The 18,470-nt window shown below is 36.6% G+C and overlaps 1 protein-coding gene across 1 annotated transcript in view; it reads left to right on the top strand.

The window, feature by feature from the left end:
* Positions 1 to 18,470, top strand: part of C1GALT1 (core 1 synthase, glycoprotein-N-acetylgalactosamine 3-beta-galactosyltransferase 1) — a 44,129-nt gene that overhangs the window by 1,029 nt on the left and 24,630 nt on the right. The gene's annotated exons all lie outside the window — the stretch shown is intronic.

Raw genomic sequence — 18,470 nt, 5'->3', positions numbered from 1 at the left:
TTATTGTGGTATATCGTTTTAGAGCTTTTCAGATTGAACAGTATTATCCTAACCATGAATTGGTTTCATCGTGGTTTTAAAACTTAGTTAAAAACTTAGAACTTTAATGCAATAGAGTGAGTGATTAGGCCAATGTGAAACGGACAGAAATGTGTTCATTTACCAGAAATTGGGCACTGAATATAGATAGGTCTGCCTAGGTAACTTCAAGTTATTTAATTCTGGTGTTAGTTTAGAGGGTGGGAATCTGAGTACTTAGGAGGTAAAACTAACTTTTTACACTTTTATCAGATAAATGTCAAATGAGCCTTATGTACATGATGTGTGTTCTAAGTATTGTGTATAGTAATTGAATTTATTTCATTTTCTGCCGGCCTTAGTGTATATTAATGTACAGTTTAATTGAATGTAAAGTTTCAAGCTACCAAACAGTTAACTCTTTTTACCATATGTTAAGTAAAACAGTGATTTAGTAAGGAAAGTATGACTCACTTAAAATTCTTCACAGGAAAAGTGTGTGGTTTTTTAGTTATGGTGGAGAACCATTTAAGATGTTTCTCTTAAATTTCCCTGAAATTTGTGTTTTTCTGTATCTTTTTACTTTGGATTCAGCATTTTAAAAATATTTTGTGGGTACTATTCATTTAAAGATAGATATGCTTTTTGGGGGGTATTATTTGTACTAGTCTGTGTTTCTGAGTAAGTTCAGTATCCAGAAATTATTAGACTATCACAAAGTCATTTAGGAGTGCATATCAATTAATGGTCACCTAGTCATAGAAATAGAAAAGTGTGTCTTTTAGGTATATGCAGTACTACTATTTGTGTATTGACTTGTGCTCACTAACATAAAAATTGCATTATACAACTTATACACTCCATGGACCATGGTGATTTTAGAGTCTCAGTGTGGAGAAATCATTGATTGGAATTCTTGTGACAGTGCACCTATAAACATTAAATGGAAAATGGACAGCTTGATGCTGAAATTTAATTCTGATTCACTTAAAATTTTAAGCTTCCCGATATTTATTGAGATTTTAGTAAAGAGGCTAGTATACAAACTATAGCAAAGTGGAAGGAATATGGCAAAATTCTTTTTAAAATAAGGGGGTGGGGGGATGCATAATTCTTCCATGAAAGAGAAGTTAGCATTTTATCTTGAAATCTAAATGAATATCAAATATATACTTAAATTTTCATTTTATAGCTAATTCAGATGCCCTACAGGAAAATGCAGGCCAAAATCTATAATGTGTGAAAATCAGAAGCATCCCTTAAAGAAAAAAATACAAAGAAGCTGTTATATGTGAAATAGGGTAGCCTGTAGGAAGGTAGAAGAAACCAAAAAGAAAATCCAAGTGATCTAGACTCTGTAGTGTGAGCTACCTGGCACATTGAAGGGACATGTTGAGGGCAGAGAGAGGTGATATTTAATTAGGGAGATTCTGAAACAGGAAATCTGATTAGTTCACAATGAAAGCTACGTGTTAAAATATTTAAATTGGTGCAAGTTGGATAATTGGCAGATTTGAAACTATGTGCAACTTGATAGAGTCATTTGCATTTTTGGTCATTGTGTTAGCTTCCGAGGGCTGCTATAACAAAGTACAACACACTGAGTTATTTAAAACAACAGAACTTTATCATTTCACAGTTTTGGAGGTTACAGGTCTGAAATCAAGGTGTTGACAGGGCCGTGCTCTACCTTCTGGGGAATTTTATCTGTTCTGTGCCTCTTAGCTTTGTGTGTCACTGGCACTCCTTAGCTTGAAGTTATATTACGCAAGCCTCTGCCTCTGTTGTCACATGGCGTTCTCCCTGTATGTCTCTCCCTTAATGTGGTGTTCTCCCCTTTTTGTAAGGACTTCAGTCATATTGAATTAGAGTCCACCCTGCTGCATGCGTGTTAAGTCGCTTCAGTCGTGTCCAACTCTTTGCGACCCTTTAGACTATAGCCCACGAGGCTCCTCTGTCCATGAGATTCTCCAGGCAAGATGACTGAAGTTGGTTGCCATGCCCTCCTCCAGGGGATCTTCCCAATCCAGGGACTGAACTGGCATCTCTTAACATCTGCATTGGCAGGCGAGTTCTTTTACCACTAGCACCACCCGGAAAGTCTTTGGCACCATATAGCAGACCAAATCAGAGAGGGCATTGAGAACAGGCTAAATTCATTTACCTATCTCAGTACCTACTATATGCTAGGTCATAGAAATAAAACAATGACTGCTGCTAGGTAGGCAAAAATCTCTGTCCTCATGGAACTTATGTTCTAAAACCTTGGTTCTCGAACTGTGGTCCTTGGAACCTCTGCATCACCTGGGAACTTGTCAGAAATGCAAATTTTTAGGCTCTCTTCCGCAGACTTGTTGATTCAGAAATTCTTTTAACAAGCTTTTCAGGTGATTCTGGTGTAGACTCAGGTTTGAGAACCACTGATCAAGATGGAGAAAAGAGACAATTATCAAGATGAGTAAGTAAAATATGTAATATATTAGATGTTAATAGGTGCTGTCAGTAAAAGTAGGGTGGCTCAGGAAGACATGCCCCCCACCCCCCCACCAGGAGTAAAGGCCGGAAGGAGTTGGGGAATAAGCCATGTGAGTATCTGGGTGAGTTGTGTTCCCAACAGAGAACAGCAAGTATAAGGACACTCAGGTATTTGAGGAACAGCAGAGAGTCCAAAGTTAGAACACAGCAAGGAGCAGATAGTAATAGGTTCAGTTTTTGAAATTTCTATTTGTTCCTTTTTAACCTGCAAAAACCAAATACTAGGAAAGCAAGAGAAAAGTGCGGGAGTAGGATGCCAGCCAGGATAATCTAGATATATTTTATACATTCATTTGGCACTATGTGAAGACATTTGAATGACAACTAGGGGGAGTGCTACTGATGTCTAGTGAGTATGGGCCTAGGATGCTGTTGAACATCTTACAGTGAACAGGGCACCCCCCACAACAGAGAGTTACCCAGCTCAGAATGTCAGTTATGTCAGGTTAAGAAACATTGGCTTAATGGGATTTACAGAGGTTGGGGCATGGATAGCAGAGGAAGGGTGTGTTGTATAGATGGAAGACAGTGGGAATAGAGGAGCTCACTGCATTGAGTGTTTATTGAACTGTAAATAGTTCAGAATTGCTGAAACATAAATTATAAGCAGGGGAGAGATTGGGGGGGTGCATACTGTACCTATATGGTAATGCAATTCTTTGAAAGCAAAGTTATGAAACAGTAGGAAAGCTAATATATTATTAATTTTATATTAAGCATCACTCACCTTAAGGGTAGACTAGTATTTATATTTTATGTATTCGTTACATAACTTTGTATTAATGTTTTTCAATATTTATAGCCTATACAGTTCATTTGCAAATTTTTCAAATTGTCACTAATCTCCAAAGAAGTTTTCAAGTATTTTTATTCAAAAATATCTGCATAAAAGTGAACCCAGCCGGTTCAAATCCATGTTGTTCAAGGGTCAACTATAGTTACCTTTGATGAGAACCTGGGGTAGAGATAGGAATGAAAATATACTCTTTTCTGTATGTATGTGTGTGTATGTATATATGTACATGTGTGTATATGTATGTTTAATCTATGTTTTCAGTTTGGGTTTGTTTGTTTCCTGTATATTAGCAATACTTTACTAACAAAAAATTGTAGTTGCCAAATGTGCCAAGATTTTCCTAATTAGTGCAAATCAATCATTGTTCTTAACATCTACAGCGTATTCTCTGGTAGAGATGTACCATATATTTTTTTTAAACTAGCTCCTCATCAACAAACATCTGTGGCTATGGCTGCCATGAATATCTTTGCACAGTTCTGTGTTTGTATCCATAAGAAAAATTTCTGATCATGAAATGATGTGTCAAGGCACACTTGAAAAAGTTTACAGATACTGTCAAACTGCTCTTCTAAAAAGACAGTAAGTATGTGTATCCTGAGGAACATCAGAGGAGCGTCAGTTTTCTCTCATGTCTGTGTCAATACTGGCTGTTACTAAGCTTAACATTTTTTTGCCATTCTGATAGGTTAAGAATAGTATCTCTTCATTTGAGGTTTACATTTCTGTAATATGAGTGAAATGTGAACATCCTTGACCATTGTATTTTTTTTTCATTCAAATCCTTTACTTTTTTTTAACTGTTGTTACATTAAGTCGATTATCTTTTTCATGATGGTTTTTGTTATTTTTTGCTGTACAGATTTTTTTTAAACATTTTATACAAAACGTACATTTGAACTAGCAGTTTCACTGCCAGTTAATTAAATGAATAACCTCATACACTTTTACTATATTTTTACTTTTTGGGATTTGAAAAAAATCTCGGTTCATGATATAAAAATGTAAAAAAGATGTTTTCTTCTTGTTCTGTTTGAATTTCATTTTTTTAAAGTATTGAAATCATAGAAACAGAATTTGAAAGAAATAGGTGGAGATCCAGATGGTTGCTTTTTTATCTTTTCCCCAAAAGATTATTATTTCAATGTCCTTTCTTGAATAAGCCATCTTTTTCTTATTTGAAATGCTATGTGTACTATGCATTAAATTTCCATATGTACTTGCTTTTTGTTGTTGTTGTTTTTTTTTTTTTTAACAAACTCTATTTCAGTCTGATAAGGACCACCAGGGATATATATCTTTAGGCTAACAAAGTGAGGTTAATTAACTTGCTGCTGAGAAGGAGATCACACACCAGAGGAACTGCCAGAAGGGATAGTGTTATTATAGGATTCTGGGGAGGGGTAGAGTTTAGACAAAATTTAAATGAAGCAATATTTGATAAGTTTAAAGCACAGCAAGACTGTGTACCGGGTTAATTAACATCAGGCTTGGGCTGAGAAACAGACTTAAGAGTCCCGTTTCCTTGGAGACTACAAAGTTAAGATGAATGTGTGGAATGTTGTATCTGGGAAACCCTTATCTGAAGCTCCGGGTTGGAAATTGAGGCTGCTTCTGATTAATGATTCATCATCCATGCAAGAGTGGGGTGTTCCAGTCTCACTGATACACTTACAAATAATTTTGACAGTCTGTAGAGAAAAAAGGTTTCACAGCAGTATGTCTTTAGTATGAATTAATAGAAGCATTAAAAACATTTTTTCTAATCCACAGGTATACTGATGTGCCTGTTCAGCCAGAATATCAAATTGTTTTAATTACTCTACCACATATTATACTCACATGATTATTTTTCCAAATAACATATTAAATTATTTTTACCACATTATTTAATTTTTAAAAATCTTGTGTCTTAAGTAGATCTGCCTAGATTTAGTCCACCCTCACACCCCTTTCCCAGGTATACGCCTCAGATTTTTTTATGTGGACCATTTGTAAAGTCTTTATTGAAATTGTTGCAGTATTGCTTCTGCTGTATGGTTTTTGGGGTTTTGGCCACCAGGCATATGGGATCTTAGCTCCCCAACCAGGGATTGAACCTACACTCTCTGCATTGGGAAGCAAAGTCTTAACCACTGGATCACTAGGGAAGTCCTTACTCACACGTTTATTTTTCCAGACTTTTCAGTTACATTATTTAACTTTTAAATATCTTATATTTTAGTTGGGACAGTATTATATATATATATAATTTACCATCTTAACCATTTTTAAGTGTACAATTCAGTGATGTTAAGTACATTTAACTTGTGCCAACCATGACCACCATCTTCCAGAGTTCTCATCTTATAAAACTGAAAATTCATACCCATTAAATAGTAGCTCCGCTTTCTCCTCTCCTACCGTTCCCTGGAAATCACCATTCTACTTTCTGTCTATGATTTTAGCTAAGTTTCTCATATAAGTGAGATTATTACATAGTATTTGTCTTTTTGTGACTGGCTTCTTTCATTTAGCATAATATGCTGAAGGCTCATCCATGTTGTAGCATATGTCAAAATTTCCTTACTTTAAAAGGCTGAATAATATTCTGTCACGTATATATAACATATTTTGCATATCCATTCAATCATTTGGGTTGCTTCCACGTATTAGCTATTATGACAGTGCTGCTATAAAAATGGGTATACAGATATCTTTTTGAGACCCTGCTTTGAATTCTTTTGAGCATATACCCAGAAATGGAATTGTTGGATCATGTGGTAATTCTATTTTAATTTTTTCCACATGCTCTTTCCTGCAGTTGATATACTATTCTGCATTCCCATTGCTGCTGCTGCTAAATCGTAGCAGTCATGTCCGACTCTGTGCACCCCATCGACGGCAGCCCATCAGGCTCTGCCGTCCCTGGGATTCTCCAGGCAAGAACACTGGAGTGGGTTGCCATTTCCTTCTCCACATTCCCACTAGTAGCACACAAACATTTTCATTTCTCCACATCCTCACCAACACTTGTTATTTTCCTTTTCCTTTTGATAGTCGCTATCGTTAGTGGATGTGAAGCCGTATCTCATTGTGGTTTTGGTTAGCATTTCCCTAATGGTAAGTGATGTTGAGCATTTTATTTCCTGCTCAACGTGTTCATGCCTATTGGCATTTGTGTATCTTCTTTGGAGAAGTTATCTATTCCAGACCTTTGCCCATTTTTGAATTGTGTTTTTGTTGTCATTGTTAAGTTTTAGGAGTCCTGTATATATTCTGGATATTAATCCCTTACCAGATACATTTGCAAATATATTCTCCCATTCTTTGGATTCCCTTCTTACTCTATAGATAATACCTTTTGATGCACAAATGTTTTAAGTTTTTATAAAGCCAAGTTTGACTGCCTTTTCTTTTGTTGCATGCACTTTTGATGTCATATCCAAAAAATAATTGCCAACTCCAGTGTTGTGAAGCTTTTGTCTTATGTTTCCTTCTAAGAGTTTTATACATTTAGGGCTTAGTTTAGGTCTTTGATCCATTTTGAGTTAATTTTTGTATATGGTGTAAAGTAGGGGTCCCACTTCATTCTTCAGTGTGTGGATATCCAGTTTTCTCAGTACCTTTTGTTTAACAGACTGTCCTTTGTCCAGTGAATGGACTTGGTCCTCTTGTCAAAAATCTTTTGACCATGAATGTGAGGGTTTATTTCTGGGCTCTCTGTTTTGTTCCACTGGGCTGTGTGTCAGTGTCACCCTGTTTTGATCACTGTAGCTTTTTGTTGCGTTTTGAAATTAGAAAGTATGTGTCTTCCAGTTTTATTCTTCAAGATTGTTTTGGCTCTGTGAGGTACTTTGACATCCCATATAAATTCTATGATGGGTAATTCTGTTTCTTAAAAAAGCAACATTGGATTTTGATACAAATTGCATTGAACTTATAGATCACTTTAAATAGTATTGATAGCTTAACAATATTAAATCTTCCAGTCCATGAACAGGGGATGTCTTTCTGTTTGTGTCTTCTTTAATTTCTGCTGAAGATGCAAAAAATATTAATGTTCTCATTGAAAAGTAACAGAAAAGGTATTTTCACTTTTGATCTTCTGAATCTGAAATTGGAATAGTTTTTAAAATAAAAGTGAAGGCTATTTGTTAATATTTTCTATTTCTGTAGTTTTAATAAATTACTAATAGAAAATATTTTAGTCTATCTCTCAGATAATATGTACTTCTATTATAATTTATACAAGCTGAATACACATCAAAGAAAATAATATATAGTTCATGCTATATGTCTAGTTCATAAACTTTGGATTATATAAGTGTATAAAAGTGTCAAGTGATGGGACTATATGATTTATTAGATTGGTGCAAAAGTAATTGCAATTTTTGCATTGTTAAAATTTGCCATTTGATATTGGAATACATCCTGAATAAATGTGGTTACGTTACACATCATTTTAATGTGCGTTTCTCACTTTATGTTTTTTTGCTGATGACTTATTACTTACTGTTTATTTTATATTTATTTTGGACTATAGAAATGTTAAACAAAATGCAAATTTGAACGATTTTCTTATTTGAGTTCAAAATGGGTCGTAAAGCAGCAGAGACTGCTCACAGCATCAACACATTTGGGCTGGGAACTGCTAACAAACGTAGTGCACTGGTGGTTCAAGAGGTTTTGCAAAGGAGACGAGAACCTTGAAGATGACGAGCATAGTGACTTGCCATCAGAAGTTGACAGTGACCAACTGAGAGCATCATCGAAGCTGATCTTACAACTACACGAGAAGCTGCTGAAGAACTCAATGTCAGCTATTCTATGGTTCTGCATTTGAAGCAAATTGGAAAGGTGAAAAAGCTCAATAAGTGGGTGTCTCATGAGCTAACCAAAAATCAAAAAAATTGTTGTTTTGAAGTGTTGTCTTCTCTTATTCTATGCAACAGCAAACCATTTCTCAATCAGATTGTGATGTGTGGTGAAAAATGAATTTTATATGACAACCAGTAACAACCAACTAGTGATTTTAACCGAGAAGAAGCTCCAAAGCATTTCCCAAAGTCAGACTTGCACCAAGAAAAGGGCATGGTCACTGTTTGGTGGTCTGCTGCTGGTCTGATCCACTACAGATTTCTGAATCCTAGAGAAACCATTACATGTGAGAAGTATGCTCAGCAAATCGGTGAGAAGTACCAAAACTTGCAGTGCCTGCAGCAGGCATGGGTCAACAAAAAGTGCTGCATTCTTCTCCACAACACCCAACTGCTCGTCGCACAACCAGTACTTCAGGAGTTGAACCAGTTGGGCTACCGCCACATTCACCTGACGTCTTGCCAACCAGCTACCACTTCTTCAAGCATCTTGACAACTTTTTGCAGGAAAAATGCTTCCACAAGCAGCAGGATGCAGAAAATGTGTTCCAAGAGTTCCTCGAATTCCAATACATGGATTTTTATGCCATAGGAGTGAACAAACTTACTTCTTGTTGGCAAAAATGTGTTGATTGTAATGGTTCCTATTTTGATTAATAAATAATGTGTTTGAGCCTAGTTATAATGATTTAAAATTCAGTCTGAAACTGTAATTACATTTGCACCAACCTAGTATTTAGTAAATTAGGTAGTATAGATGAAGATACCTATTTGGAAAAGATAATTTCAACTACACAGTCTTCCCTGGTGATTCAGTGGTAAATAATATGCCTGCCAATGCCAGAGATGTGGGTTCAATCCCTGGGTCAGGAGGATACTCTGGAGAAGGAAATGGCAACTCACTCTAGTATTCTTGCCTAGAAAAATCCCATGGCAGAGGAGCCTGGCAGGCTATAGTCCGTGGAGTCACAAAGAATTGGACATGACTTAGCAACTAAACAACAACAACTTCAACTGTGCCTCCCACATACACACACTTAGAACAGACATTTGTTTGCATTTTATAAGCCAGGCAATGTGTTAGATACGAGGAGATAGGGATAAAAGAGTCATAGCTGTTGTTCTTGAAGAATGTATAGTCTAGAGGAAAGAGATGCACATACATACTATGGATGCACATATATACTATGATGCAGTGTAAGTATATAGCACAAGATGTGAATGAAGGAACAAGAAAACATTTGATGGAAGAGCAGTTAATTTGATCATGGGCAATAGGTAAGACTGGTCATGAAAAGTACTGAAACCAAGGTAACCATGAAAGATAATCCTGCATTTATCTGGTAGACATAACTGAGGCAGGCATTCCAGGCAGAAAGAATAGAAAGCCCAAAGTCATCCATATGAAAGACCATGGCAGATTGGAGGATGTCTGAATATAGGCTTTAGGTAAACTAGAGCTAGATCTTGTCCACCAAGTAAGCAGTATGGGCATGATCCTGTGGCATTGGGAAGCATTTTTTAAAGAATAAGACTGCTATGTGAAACCTTTATTAGTTGTTGGGAAAGAGCAATAAAAGAGCTGAGCCCAAGGGAAAATTGTCAAGGAATGGAGGGAGAAAAGTGTCCACAGAGTATAAAATAGATGTGGAAATATAATCAGGTTTGTGGACTTGGGGCATGAATAAGGACATGCCCTCTCAGTTCAAATCAGCTGATATTTTTTGTACCACTGTCTTGTGAAAAGCATCATAGTCAGCAACTCTGAGAGGTAGGAAGCTATTTCTTGCCTTCTGGGAGTTTACATTCTGTAAACATGAGAAAATATACCAATGACTGAATCCTTAGTTCCTAGGATAGTATTTGACAAATTGAAAGGTACTCAGTCAGTAGTGCCTCCCAAAGATTTCATAAAACCTCACGGTCATGTTGTGTAAATCTCAAAGTGTAATTCTACGTTTAAAAAAATGTTTCCACCAGTTCTAGGTTAAATGATCAAAATGTGAGAATGCCTTTTGCTGTTCTGTGAGTTTCACAAATATTTTTTGCATCCTTAGTGATTTCTGTAATACCCAAAGTTAGTGCTATATTATACTGCTTTATATCAAATTGAAGAAAGAGAGAAGGGGAAAGAGTGCCATACAGATTTCTTTTCACATCTGCTCTGCTTATTGACTAACCTTCAGACTGGGATTTCCAAGCCTGAGTATAACTACCAGTAACTCAAAGAGAATTAAATCTAAACCCAATGAAAAGAGCATCGAACTAAGAAAAAAGGCTTACTGTAAACATTACTCTTTGAGTCAAGAAGGAAAGTTGAATACAACATCTTCCTTTTTGAGTTTTATTCACCCAGAAATCAGAACTCTTAAGTCTCTGTTTATTTCATGATATAGCAAGCTACCAGCCACCATTCAGTATTTTTGGAGAGAAATAACTTTTTTCAAAATAATGCAGTAACTAATTCTCAAAGTGTGATCTAGGAAAAGTGAAGTCCTTTATATTGTTTTAGGAGGTTGATAAAGTCAGTCTCTTTATACTAATATCAATATATTATTTGCTTTTCTTCAGTCATTCTCATATAAGTTTGCAGTCTGGTTTTTTAAGTAGCTACATAATATATGATATTGCAGCAAATTGAATGCAGAAGGAGATATGGAGTTCCAGATCCATGTGTCTTGTATTAAACCACATGCTGAGATTTGCAAAATATTAAGCAATGCTACTCTTCTCAATAAGTTTTTTAGAAAATATATTTTTTTCTCATAAAATAAGTTGTAAGCAGGTAGTTGTAAATATAACTTATAAAACAGGTAGTGGATTTGTCACTACTATTCATGAGTTAATATATATTCTCATTTTAATTTTTAATACAAATCTAATCAATAAATGTAACACATATAAAAGCTGTTTGAGATCTTCCATGATGCAGAGTTTAAAGGGATCTTGAGACTAAATTTTTTGAGAACTGCGCAAGTAATGTATGAGCTTGCCTGGTGTCTCAGATGGTGATGAATCTGCCCCATGGTTTGGGAAGATCCCTTGGAGAAGGGAATGGCTATCACTCCGGTATTCATGTTCATCTCACTCAATTTGGAAAAATTTTGGAAAGAAAATAGTCTTAGTTACCACTAATTCCACCACTGAAATTAGAAAATAGAGTTGAAATTAGAAATGAGAAAATTTTAACATTTTGGTGTATATATATATATTTGCTTTATTTTAGGATAGATATTTTTAAAGCACAAAACTATAATAATATTATATATAAAACTTTGCAGCCTTTTTTCACTTGCATGCTAACTGTATTTCCGTGTTATGTAATTTGAAAAGTTTCAGTTCAGTTCAGGTGCTCAGTAGTGTTCAACTGTTTGCGACCCCGTGAGTCGCAAGCACGCCAGGCCTCCCTGTCCATCACCAACTCTCAGAGTTCACTCAAACTCATGTCCGTCGAGTCGGTGATGCCATCCAGCCATCTCATCCTCTGTCGTCCCCTTCTTCTCCTGCCCCCAATCCCTCCCAGCATCAGGGTCTTTTCCAGTGAGTCAACTCTTCGCATGAGGTGGCCAAAGTATTGGAGTTTCAGCTTCAGCATCAGTCCTTCCAATGAACACCCCGGACTGATCTCCTTTAGGATGGACTGGTTGGATCTCCTTGCAGTCCAAGGGACTCTCAAGAGTCTTCTCCAACACCACAGTTCAAAAGCATCAATTCTTCAGCGCTCAGCTTTCTTCACAGTCCAACTCTCACATCCATACATGACCACTGGAAAAACCATAGCCTTGACTAGACGGACCTTTGTTGGCAAAGTAATGTCTCTGCTTTTTAATATGTTATCTAGGTTGGTCAGAACTTTCTTCCAGGGAGCAAGCGTCTTTTAATTTCATGGCTACAATGACCATCTGCAGTGATTTGGAGCCCAAAAACTAAAGTCAGCCACTGTTTCCCCATCTATTTCCCATGAAGTGATGGGACCAGATGCCATGATCTTTGTTTTCTGAATGTTGAGCTTTAAGCCATCTTTTTCACTCTCCTCTTTCACTTTTATCAAGAGGCTTTTTAGTTCCTCTTCACTTTCTGACATAAGGGTGGTCTCATCTGCGTATCTGAGGTTATTGATATTTCTCCCAGCAATCTTAATTCCAGCTTGTGCTTCTTCCAGCCCAGCGTTTCTCATGATGAACCAGTCTGTTGTTGTTCCATGTCCAGTTCTAACAGTTGCTTCCTGACCTGCATATAGGTTTCTCAAGAGGAAGATCAGGTGGTCTGCTATTCCCATCTCTTTCGAAATTTTCCACAGTTTATTGTGATCCACACAGTCAAAGGCTTTGGCATAGTCAGTAAAGCAGAAATAGATGTTTTTCTGAAACTCTCTTCATTTTTCCATGATCCAGCGTATGTTGGCAATTTGATCTTTGGTTCCTCTGCCTTTCCTAAAACCAGCTTGAACATCTGGAAGTTCATGGTTCACATATTGCTGAAGCTTGGCTTGGAGAATTTTGAGCATTCCTTTACTAGCATATGAGATGAGTACAATTTTGTGGTAGTTTGAGCATTCTTTGGCATTGCCTTTCTTTGGGATTGGAATGAAAACTGACCTTTTCCAGTCCTGTGGCCACTGCTGAGTTTTCCAAATTTGCTGGCATATTGAGTGTAGCACTTTCACAGCATCATCTTTTAGGATTTGAAATAGCTCAACTGGAATTCCATCACCTCCACTGGCTTTGTTCGTAGTGATGCTTTCTAAGTTCCACTTGACTTCACATTCCAGGATATCTGGCTCTAGGTGAGTGATCACACCATCGTGACTATCTGGGTCGTGAAGATCTGTTTTGTACAGTTCTTCTGTGTATTCTTGCCACCTTTTCTTAATATCTTCTGCTTCTGTTAGGTCCATACCATTTCTGTCCTTTATTGAGCCCATCTTTGCATGAAATGTTCCCTGTGTATCTCTAATTTTTTTGAAGAGATCTCTAGTCTTTCCCATTCTATTGTTTTCCTCTATTTCTTTGCATTGATCTCTAAAGAAGGCTTTCTTATCTCTTCTTGCTATTCTTTGGAACTCTGCATTCAGATGCTTATATCTTTCCTTTTCTCCTTTGCTTTTCACTTCTCTTCTTTTCACAGCTATTTTTAAGGCCTCCCCAGACAGCCATTTTGCTTTTTTGCATTTCTTTTTCTTTGGGATGGTCTTGATCCCTGTCTCCTGTACAATGTCGCAAACCTCCGTCCATAGTTATCAGGCACTCTGTCTATCAGACTGGTCCTTTAAATCTATTTCTCACTTCCACTGTATAATCATAAGGGATTTGATTTGTACAGGCATTGTTTAAATGCTTTTTTATATTTTATTAAAATGATTTCCTTCAATTATATTAAGTGTTCAGCTACTAAGGTACAGTTTGAAGACATAGAGGGAATACGCTATAGAAAATTTGAAGTTGTCTTGAGTTTTTAATGATACCAGATCAGGTCACTTGGCAAAATATCAAAAAAAGTATCAGGAATTTATGTAACTCTTTTAACCTATATCATGCTAGGGAAAGATTAAATGAATGAATTTAAATCACTTAGAACAGTATTCTTTGCATTGAATCATCATTCAGTGTTACCTATTTTTATTTGCTAGATCATATTTTATTATAGATTTGGCTTTTATTTTTAATGTTGTATTTCAGATATACAGATGACCAACTGAATGTTTCCCAGGTTGCAGACCTGCATCTCTTCACTGATGCTCTCATCATTTCTGCATCAGTTCCCTACTAATGCTTTAAAATAGATAGTGTGATACACTGGATATTTGACCTGACCAAGCCTGTCATGTATTTAAAATACCTTTACTTATCCTTTATTCTTATTGGATGGTTTGGCAGAGAATAAAATTGTTGGTTCAAAATCATTTTTTCTCCGAATTTTTAGGGAGTTTCTCCATTACGTTCAGCTTTCAACATTGCTGTTTGAAAGTTCAAAACCGTTGAATTCCTAATCTCTTATATGTGACCTTTTGCCCCTTTCTATGAAAGTTTACAGAATGGTTTTGTTGACTCAATTGTTGTGAAATTTTATTATAATGTATCTTTATGGGTCTTTTCTTATTCACTGTGCTGGGTATTACTGAATCTTTTCAGTCTGAAAATTTCCTTGAAATGTTTGGTTGTTGGTATCGTCCTCTGTCTTTTCTACATCTATAATCATTAGTTATCAATTTTCTTGTTTTCCTATTACCTGGCCGTTTTGCTCACTTTTAGGGTTATTTTCTTAACTTTTTCCTATAGCTGTTGTATTGAGGTTTTTGATTTTCTTATATCTTAATTTCTTGAAGTACTTCTCTTATTTTTTTATTTTTTTGGTACAGACCATGTTGAAGTCTTTATTGTGTTTGTTACAGTATTGCTTCTGTTTTATGTTTCAGTTTTTTGGCTGAGAGGCATGTGAGATCTTAGCTTCCTGACCAGGGATCGAACCTGCACCCTCTGTATTGGAAGGCAAAGTCTCAACTACTAGACTGCCAGGAAAGTCCCTTGCACTTTTTATTGTCAGGAAGAAAAATTTTAAGGTGGTGTCTTGTTCTTATTTCAAGAATATGATGGCATGATTTTCATGTCATTACATGGTCCTTTTCAAGTTACTTTAAATTTGACTATGTTAATTTTTTTCTTTCATATTACAGGTTTTCTTTAAAATATCTGGTGACTCTTAACTGGCTATTTATGTTTTAGAGTAGATACTTAAAAGATAACTGAAATCTCTATACATGTCATTTTGCAGTAAGGAATTCATGCTCTAAGCCACAGTCAGCTCCTGGTTTTGTTTTTGCTGACAGTATACAGCTTCTCTGTCTTTGGCTGCAAAGAATATAATCAGTCTGATTTCAGTATTGACCATCTGGTGATGTCCATGTGTAGAGTCTTCTCTTGTGTTGTTGGAAGACGGTATTTACTATGACCAGTGCAGTCTCTTGGCAAAACTCTGTTAGCCTTTGCCCTGCTTCATTTTGTACTCCAAGGCCAAATTTGCCTGTTACTCCAGGTATCTGTAGACTTCTTGCTTTTCCATTCCAGCCCCCTATAATGAAAAGGACATCTTTTTGAGGTGTTAGTTCTAGAAGGTCTTGTAAGTCTTCATAGAACCGTTCACCTTTAGCTTCTTCAGCATTACTGGTCGGCGCACAGACTTGGATTACTGTGATATTGAATGGTTGTCTTGGAAACAAACAGAGATCATTCTGTCGTTTTTGAGATTGCACCCAAGTAATGCATCTTGGACTTTTTTGTTGACTATGAAGGCTACTCCATTTCTTCTAAGGGATTCTTGCAAACAGTAGTAGATATAATGGTCATCTGAATTAAATTTGCCCATTCCTCCTTACTGTAAAATTCAGATTTAAATTGAAGAAAGTAGGGAAAACCACTAGACCACTCAGGTATGACCTATATCAAATCCCTTATGATTATACAGTGGAAGTGACAAATAGATTCAAGGGATTAGATCTGATAGACAGAGTGCCTGAAGAACTATGGATGGAGGTTCCTGACATTGTAGAGGAAGCAGTTTCCAAAACCATCCCCAAGAAGAAGAAATGCAAAAAGGCAAAATGGTTGTCTGAGGAGGCCTTACAAATAGCTGAGAAAGGAAGAGAAGCTAAAGGTAAAGGAGAAAAGAAAAGATATACCCATTTGAATGCAGATTTCCAGCGAAAACCAAGGATAGATAAGAAGGGCTTCCTCAGTGATCTATGCAAAGAAACAGAGGAAAACAATAGAATGGGAAAGACTAGAGATCTCTTCAAGACAATTAGAGATACCAAGGGAACATTTCAAAGATGGGCACAGTAAAGGATGTATTAAATGTTAGGTCTATATGCACCTGACAGAAGCAGATGTTAAGAAGAGGTACAAGAATACACAGAAGAACTGTACAGTAAAGATCTTCATGACAAAGGAGGCGAGAATATACACTGGGGCAAAGACAGCCTCTTCAATAAATGGTGCTGGGAAAACTGGACAGCTACACGTAAAAGAAGGAAATTAGAACACTTCCTGACACCATACACAAAGATAAACTCAAAGTGCATTAAAGACCTAAATGCAAGACCAAAAACACTCTTAGAGGAAAACAGAGGCAGAACACTCGACATAAATCAAAGCAAGATCCTCTATGACCCACCTCCTAGAGTAACATGTAAAAACAAAAGTAAACAAATGGGACCTGATTAAACTTAAAAGCTTTTGTACAGCAAAGCAAACTATATACAAGGTGAAAAGACATCCCTCACAATGGGAGAAAATAATAGCAAATGGAACAACTGACAAAGGATTAATTTCCAAAATATACTAGCAGCTCATACAACTCAATACCAGGAACACAAACAACGCAATCAAAAAGTGGGGAAAAGACCTAAACAGACATTTCTCTAAAGAAGACATACAGATGGCTAACGAACACATGAAAAGATGCTCGACATTGCTTATTATTAGAGAAATGCAAGTCCATTTAACATTCGTTGTAAAGCTAGTTTGGTGGTACTGAATTCTCTTAAATTTTGCTTGTCTGAAAAGCTTTTGATTTCTCCATCAATTTTGAATGAGATCCTTGCTGGGTACAGTAATCTTGGTTGTAGGTTTTTCCCTTTCAGTACTTTAAATATATCCTGCCATTCCCTTCTGACCTGCAGAATTTCTGCTGAAAGATCAGCTGTTAAGCATATGGGGTTTCCCTTGTATGTTACTGTTGCTTCTCCCTTGCTGCTTTTAATATTCTTTCTTTGTGTTTAGCCTTTGTTCGTTTGATTAGTGTGTGTTTTGGCGTGTTTCTGCTTGGGTTTGTCCTGTATGGGACTCTTTGTGCCTCTTGGACTTGATTATTTCCTTTACCATGTTGGGGAAATTTTCAACTGTAATCTCTTCAAAAATTTTCTCATACCCTTTCTTCTTCTTGTCTTCTGGGACCCCTATTATTCGAAAGCTGGTGCATTTGATATTGTCCCAGAGGTCTCTGAAACTGTCCTCAGTTCTTTTCATTCTTTTTACTTTATTCTGCTCTTCAGAAGTTATTTCCACCATTTTATCTTCCAGCTCACCGATTGATTCTTCTGCTTCAGATATTCTGCTGTTGATTCCTTCTAGAGTATTTTTAATTTCAGTAATTGTGTTGTTTGTCTCTGCATGTTTATTCTGTAATTCTTCTAGATCTTTTTAAATTGATTCCTGAATTTTATCCATTTTGCTTTCCAGGTTTTTGATCATCTTTACTGTTGTTATTCTGAATTCTTTTTCAGGTGGTTTGCCTATTTCCCCTTCATTTATTTGGACTTCTGTGTTTCTAGTTTGTTCCTTCATTTGTGTAGTATTTCTCTGCTTTTTCATTATATATATGGGTTTTTTTTTTTTTTTTAAACTTATTGTGTTTGAGGTCTCCTTTTCCCAGGCTTCAAGGTTGAATTCTTTCTTCCTTTTTGATTTCTCCCCTCTAAAATTGATCCAGTGGTTTGTGTAAGTTTCTCACAGGGTGAGATTTGTGCTGCGTTTTTGTTTGTTTTTCCTCTGATGGGAAAGGCTGAGTGAGGTGGTAATCCTGTCTGCCAATGATTGGGTTTGTAGTTTTGTTTTGTTTGTTGTTTAGATGAGGCATCCTACATGGGGTGCTACTGGTGGTTGGGTGATGCTGGGTCTTGTATTATAGTGGTTTCCTTTGTATGAGTTCTCACTATTTGATACCCACCTAGGGTTAATTCTCTGGTAGTATAGGGTCTTGGAGTCAGTGCTCCCACTGCAGAGGCTCAGGGCTTGATCTCTGGTCAGGAACGAAGATTCCACAAGTGGTTTGTTATGGCATTAAGTGAAGAAGTGAAGTCGCTCAGTCGTGTCTGACTCTTTGCGACCCCATGGACTGTAGCCCACCAGGCTCCTCCATCCATGGAATTTTCTAGGCAAGAGTACTGGAGTGGGTTGCCATTTCCTTCTCCAGGGGATCTTCCCAACCCAGGGATCGAACCCAGGTCTCCCACATTGCGGGCAAACAAATATCCAAAAACAAGAAACCAAAGGTGAACCCCAGACAAATGGCAGTTACAAAATCAGGCAAATAATATCTAAAATAATGGAATATGCACATATACATAAACGCCCATGAGCAAAGTCAAAACAGTTCAACAAAAATAAAGTATAATAGATTGACCCGGTTAACAAACGAAGATAAAAAAATTATATTTACCAGTTAAGAACAAAACTAACTAAAACACAAACTGAAAAACAAAACTA

This window comes from Bos grunniens, chromosome 4, assembly GCF_055505025.1.
Source record: "Bos grunniens cultivar Pamir isolate PY7600 chromosome 4, Bosgru_T2T1.0, whole genome shotgun sequence".
Taxonomy (NCBI): domain Eukaryota; kingdom Metazoa; phylum Chordata; class Mammalia; order Artiodactyla; family Bovidae; genus Bos; species Bos grunniens.
The sequence above is the reverse complement of the archived record's forward strand: the minus strand, read 5'-3'. Positions and strand labels throughout refer to the sequence as shown.